The 7,029-nt window shown below is 38.9% G+C and overlaps 1 protein-coding gene across 3 annotated transcripts in view; it reads right to left on the reverse strand.

Moving 5' to 3' along the window:
• The window catches only part of LOC147137972 (disheveled-associated activator of morphogenesis 1-like), a 97,283-nt gene extending 92,055 nt beyond the window's left edge, over positions 1-5,228 (reverse strand). The window contains exons 1-2 of one of the 3 annotated variants that reach the window (XM_086049748.1): positions 4,632-5,228; positions 3,931-4,031 (exon numbers count right to left, since the gene is read on the reverse strand). The gene's annotated coding sequence lies outside the window, so the exon portion shown is untranslated. Of the gene's footprint in view, positions 1-1,688; positions 1,947-3,930; positions 4,032-4,631 lie in introns of those variants that run through there. The other 2 variants (XM_086049747.1, XM_086049750.1) reach the window with 2 other exon arrangements.
• Between the last annotated feature and the right edge of the window lie 1,801 nt (positions 5,229-7,029).

A 7,029-nucleotide genomic window follows, 5' to 3' on the forward strand; every position in this document is an offset into this window, starting at 1 on the left:
TGCCCTGGGGGGGGGGGGGGGGGGGGTCTGTATCGTTTTTACTGGCACTAAGCAACTTTGAGGAGGATGGGAGCAACCCTGGCACACCAAAAAAAAGAATACAAATGTCCTGAATTGCTTTACGGCATACTCACTTCCTCTTTTCGCTATAAGGACGGAAGTCGATTCGAACGTCTACGCATTAATTACTGGTGTCATGGCAGAAGCCCCAAAACAAACAAAAAACAAAAGTATGGTTTATACAAAATTAGATTCATTACCTCATCGCTATTCATCTTTCACACAGCCACTGGAAATAGAAATGTAATTCAGTCCAACTTGCAAGGCAGCAAGAGGTCTGGACTTCACAACACTACGCGCCAGCGCGCATGGTAAATGTGGTTGACTTTTGTCAAAACGCTACCGCTTTTGGCCACACTGTGTCGACATAATCAACAAAAACTGACATATAACACAGTGTTGCTTTAATATTCTCTCGCAGCTTCTCATTCACACACCCGCACACTACTGCATTCACTCTCTTCCACCTGCTTGCTCCAGCCTTTCCGCTTCTTCCTTGCACATGCACAAAGAGGAGACTTTAGTCTCCACTCTATTTCCCCCCTCAGAAACCAAACATGTGTCACACCCCTAATTACTTTCCATTGTATTCTTAATTATCCATCAACGAGTGGGTACTTACTTACCCACTGAAACAAACACAGCTGTGCTTCATAATCTGCACAAAGTCAGATTTCACACAGAAGTCACCATGGCACACGATTTTGAGATTGAGAGAGAGTAAAATTTCATTGTTGGTGTGTATTATGGAAAATTGAAAATGTTTCTTGTATCAAAAAACAAAACAGGATGATTGTGGACAACTGATGACTAAATCAAAGGTTAGTAGTTTGTAGTAGTAAGTAGCAACCTCTGGCTGCTGTGTCCACGATTTGCAATATAATGGTGAGCACCTCTGTCCTCTAAAATTTTAGGATTGGCAGTATGCCCTCCGTAAAATGACTGGCCATTATAAAAATAATTTTCATGGCAAATAAATAAATAAAAATGTTTCTTGAATCAAAAGACAAAACCGTATGATTTGTGGAGAACTGCTGACTAAACCACTTCTGGGTGCAGGGCTGGGTGTGCATAATTTGTGAGCAAATGTGCAATTTGAAAAACAATGGAGGCAATGGGCACCTTGAATGGAATTCGCAAATAATTTTATAAAGAATTATAAAAAGATTTTTTATGGCAAATTTAAAATGTTTCTTGAATCAAAAGACAAAACAGGATGATTGTGGAGAGCTGTTGACAATCAAACAAGCCCAGGGCTGAGCATGCACAGTTAGCAATTCAATGGAGACAATTTAGAGTGGAATTTGCAAGTTCTGTAAGAGGGAGGGGGCATGGAGTTGAAGTGGAAAATGCCGGGAATTAACAGGCAGTAATTAATTTTTGTACAGTGGTACCTCCACTTACGAAATAAATTGGTTGTGGAAGAAATTTCTTAAGTAGAAAATTTTGTAAGTAGAGACGTATTTTCCATGTCTGTGTTTTCTTTAAAATGTTTTATAAAACATAAAAATTCATCAAAACATGTAACAAATACATGTTACAATTAGATTGTTGCACAATAAATGAAAGTTGTGCATAATGTAAAAAAACAAAGAATAGAGTAAAGAATAAAAATGATGGTCGTTTACCTTTTAATTGCTGTCCTCATCGCTTTATGCCCTCTTTGGTTCATGTTCTCTCTCAGAAGTGGTTTTTGCCTGGCGTTTTGTAAAGAACTGATTTAATAATGTGGCGACTGTCGATACATTACGCCTGTACTCTGTCTCTGCTAGGCTTTTTGGCATTTTGGTGTTTTTCCCTTCAAATTAAGATAAAATATGAAATAGAATATTGTTAAAATCAGAGAGATCTATGTCTGACATATGTATCTATGTATTATACTATTTAAAACTTACTTTATTCAAAAATAAACATCATATTGTCACTACCGAAACCATTATGTCACGACCGAAACCTATCTGTATGTTTCGGTAGTGGCTGTTTCGGTTTGATTTTTCCCTTCAAATTGAGATAATATATGAAATAGAATATTGTTAAAATCAGAAAGATCCATGCATGACATATGTATCTATGTATTATATTATTTAAAACTTACTTTATTCAAAAAGAAACATCATATTGTCACTACCGAAACCATTATGTCACTACCGAAACGTTTCGGTAGTGACCGTTTCGGTAGTGACCGTTTCGGTAGTGACGTTTTATGATAGTTGTTGACAATACTCAACGATGCTAGGCACAACGTGCCTACCACAGACAGTTTTGAGCATGTGTACAGAGATAGAAAACAGTACATTTAGCATTAAAATCAAAAGTGCTCATTTTATTGCCGAAATGAGGTGTTCGGTAGTGACGGTCCTAAAAACCACATGCTGATTTTCAGACTTTGGAGGGCACATAACTTAATAATGCTGCCAACTAATTACTCGCCATGTGGCCAGTGATGAACATGAAGTTAATGTCTCTTACGAGTGAAATTTCTGGGGATGTGGCTAAAACCAAGCCCTGCCTACAGACAAATATTCTTTGCGTTTCGGTAGTGACATGAAAAGTTGGGACAGGTTTTTTTTAAAAAAAATCTACAAAATCAATGTAAATCTTTCACAATACATTTAAAAGCAACCAAAATATTCTATTAAAGTAAAGTATTTTGTAAATTAGCAAAAATCTTCTACATTTTTTTTTTCATGAATTGAAATTCAGGAGTTAGAGATTGGTACAGCCACCTCCCAATAGGAAGTGACAGAAAAGATGACTTTTTATACATTCAGTTTAATAGTATCTCAATTAATGCCTTGTGGTAAAATAGATCATAACAAGATATGACTAAATATGCAAGGTCTGAACACTTTTTTAAATTTGATTTTCATTCTGGGAAGTAACTATGGAGATTAATTTAAATTTTATAATGCGTTAAAAAAATTAACTCAGTTAACTCTGTTGTATGTACTTCCTGTGGCAGCTGACCTCTGCTCACTTTGCAGCCAGACTTAGAGGAGAATCACTAGTGCAAAGACAGACTTTTACATAGTTTTACTTTAAAAAGTTACTTGACAACTCATTGGAGAAATCCCAAATAATTTTCACACTTTGCTAATTCCATTTCAAATTACATATTAGTTTCATCTTTGGCGTATCATTCAACAGTTGTATTTCACAGAAAAAGAGTCATATTCAAGGATCAAAGACAGCTATTAGAACAGTCTTTGAATCAAAATATACTCTTATTTTTTTCCACATTAATTCTAAGATTTTACTCAAGTAACCATCTGTTCCAATCTTCGTAAAAAAATGGTTGAAAAATATGATTAATCGCGATCAATTATGGAAAATTTTGCAATTAATTAGTAACAATTTTTGTTGGTGGACGTAAGAATGATAGTTGCAAAGGCTGCAGTCTACTAACAGAAAACATATAACAATCAAATAATAATAATAATAATAATAACAGACGCATATAAATGTCCTTTTTGTCTTTCCGCCATACCCCCCAGCCCTAAACTTCCATCTTTCACGTTGAGCAAACACCTAATTTCATACAGCTTGTGCTGACTTTGATGGTGTGTTCAATTGAAAGTCTGAAATTAAAGCTCATTACCCGGTAACGCCAGAGTTGCGTGCTCACAGCGCTTCGCAGCCTTATAAATGTACAACACATTTAAGTACAGTGTTTACATCATTAGTAGATAGCATCAGGTCTATATCTGGCGTCTGCCTTGCTGAATTGGAGAGGTTCAGGACTTCAGGAAGAGGTTTAATTAAAAATCTCTCAATAATTTAAACGCATTAGTAGTTGTAGCGCAGGCTCCAGGCGCATCCAGGCGCATCCCAATGGAAAAGGAACATTAGTCCTCTGTTTTTCTGTTTTACCTGAGGTTTTTTTGGAGGGGACTTGCGTTGCAAAAGTAGAGCGAACAGATCGTGGTCTTTATGAAGGGAGGCGGGGGGTACGTGTCCATCTCCAGTGCCATCTGTGCCCATGAGTCATAGCAACTCAAAGCATGAAGGTTCATGGGATTGACAAGTTTGCATAAGAACATCAAGCAATTAACTTTTCAATTGATTCGTTTCACAGAGTGACAGTGGGAAAATTAAAAGCAATCAGACTAGCAGAGCTACTGTAAGTTTGAGCAAATATAGGAAACTGTCACAATTAAACATCTACAGTGTTGGTGTGTGTATTTTGGAATGAGACAGACATGTATTTTCACGCTCTTAAACTATTTTAAACAATTAAGCAGGCAGTACAGTTTCTCTGGGGTGTCCACCTGTGACTGACATGACATGGGAATGGTAATGTCAGAAGGTCATGAAAACATAACCGTTTTATCTGTTTAAAATGTTTTGTCAAGACAAATTCTATAATTTTCATTCCACGAGTTTGAAAGCATGGCATGAGTTAAACTCCAGATAGTTGCCTGAAACAGGAGCTTTTTCAAAGTCCTAAAGTAAAGAACCAGAAGCACCCCAGGTCTTGTGTACACCCTTCAAGTTTATGTCAACTCACTAATAGAACAATACGATGAAAGAGTACCAATGCTGCGTACAACGTACAATCTTAAATTCCTTACCTTTGTGAATCAGACTTGCTCCTATGTAATGCAGTGTGATGCCATATTTAGCTTCGGCATTCACAGTGCAGTCAGGTGTCAGATGATGTCAGTGGCTTGTATTCCAAAGTCATTACAACATTTCAATAAAGCTAATCACTGATAACTTCCCAACATTGAAGCGTTTGCTGTCTTTCTATGTGTTGTTTAATGTAAAGTCAGGGCAACAGAGGAGACGCAATGGACTATAAATTGCTCTGCCATCCAGCTTCAACAAACAATCCCGATCTTAAAGCTCTGGTATTTGAACACATTTTTAGAGAGCTAAAGCTATTTTATTCAGTAACTGGATGTAAAATGCAATCCATGCATGCTAAAAGTTCCTCCAGATCTACAGATTCTTCCAGTGTTGTAGCAGTGCCGGAGTGTCCCAAAAAATAATAAAAAATCACAAATCCTCTCTATAGGTCCGCACAATGTCTCCTCTTTCTCTGTGCTCCTCTGCTTTCTCACTCAAATGGATGTAGCTTTGAGCGAAACTAGCAGCACTGTGTTTCTTTCTCGAAAATTAAGAGAAAGTAACAGATCAGGCAGGTTGACAGTGCACACCATTATGTGGAGAGCGAAAAACACACACTACTGCATTCCTGGTTGAAGCAGTCACACCCTGACCTCACCCACTAGATTTTGTGTGCGCGTGTCTGTGATTAAATTCAGGAAGAAAAGCTTGTTTGCCTGCTTGTGTGCATAGATCACAGCACTTATAATGCATACCTCAAACAATATTTATTTCCTTGGTGAATTCTTTCTTCTCATGGCCCTGACCTGTGGTAAAATACATGATTTAAATGTATCAATGACAATGGCAAATAGGAATTGACATTCGCCCTGCTTCATCATTATAATCTAATTTGCTCCATCTAAACTAGAATCCAGCATTTCACCAGTGAGTAACTTGGCAAAGAGATTGCAATTGATGTTGCAAAGTAAGCATCATTATCTCTCACAGCACAGTATCAGTCCACCAGCAGATATCAATACCATCACTGTCCGGTGCCCCAGTACAGTATGATTTCAATGTGAATCTCTGTTTTGTTTTTGACCCTCACACTTCTGTCAACACTGTTGTCCATAATCAACCAATTTAATCACCCCCGCATTGTTTGGCAGACATAATTACAATGCATTTTTGGGGGGTAGTTAAAATTGCTTCATTTGTGAATATACTGTATCGTATACGTATCTCTACAAACCTTCACACAATAATGTACTTGGCCATGCAAATTCAATTTTGAACGTATTTGTCGTGAAAATAATCATTAAGAAGCCCTAATTAGCATAAATTGACCCCAAGTTTGAATTATTTGAAGGGATGGATTGTATTTTTTTTCCAAAAGGATGTCAAAGAAAGGATGTCAAAATGAAAAGAATGAAACTACGTTTTTCAAACTTTGACACAATATACTGTATGAACACGAACTGTAAATTGAAAAATACGGAAAATTTGAAAACATCACACTTGGTTGAGATGGTATCAGAGTAATAGATTTACGTGATTCCACTGCTAACAGTATTTCTCAGGAACTACTATGGATGGATTTGGCTGAAACTTGTTATTCATAAGTCCGGGCAGCTGTGTCGGCGGGCAGCATGCACCCCCGGCATGTTGTCTGCTACTGCCCGAGCTGGGCACTTGACCCTTTTTTGCCAGTCCGGCCGCGACCCTCCACTCTTGACCAGGGTACTCTTCTGGCTGCGACCCTCCGGCCATATTCATAAACACCAGATCACCCATCCGGTGGACTGTTGTGCTCTGAGAGGCTTCTGAGCTGCACCTTGTGTTGTTCTGGGGGTCACTCGGTAGCACCCCTCTGTGCTGGACGCCAGTCCACATGGTTGCGGCGGTAGAATGTCCCCTCGACATCCACCAGGTACGATCTGGGGCCCACCTGCTGTACGCACACTCCTCTTCGCCACCTGTCCCCTGGCAGTGGCTTCATCCTTATGTCCTGTCCGACGCGCAGGTTAGGCAGATCTCTGGCCGATTTATCATACCAGTTTGGCTGCCTGGTGCTTCGCCTGCAACTTATCTGGGACACCAGTAACCACACTCGGCGCCAAGAGTGTGTCAGCGACTGGGAGCGGGGTGTTATGACACTGTGTCCGGGTTTAGGTCATTCCCTCATTTATGTTGCTAGTCTCTTTGACCTTTATTTGGTCACAAAGTTTTGGGCGTGTTTTATCTGTATGTAAACTGGAGTTACTCACTTACACATTGTCAGAACCTTTTGCCTTCCATGCCCTGCTCTGCCATACTCTGAATTTTTGCATATAAAGACTTTTACTTTTCCAATTTTGTCTCATGTCTGCTTTTGGGTCCAATTCCTGTTCCACCCGTGACAGTACGTTCTGACCAGTC

This window comes from Filicampus tigris, chromosome 13 (genome assembly GCF_054856515.1).
Source record: "Filicampus tigris isolate MCC_2025a chromosome 13, RoL_Ftig_1.0, whole genome shotgun sequence".
NCBI lineage: Eukaryota > Metazoa > Chordata > Actinopteri > Syngnathiformes > Syngnathidae > Filicampus > Filicampus tigris.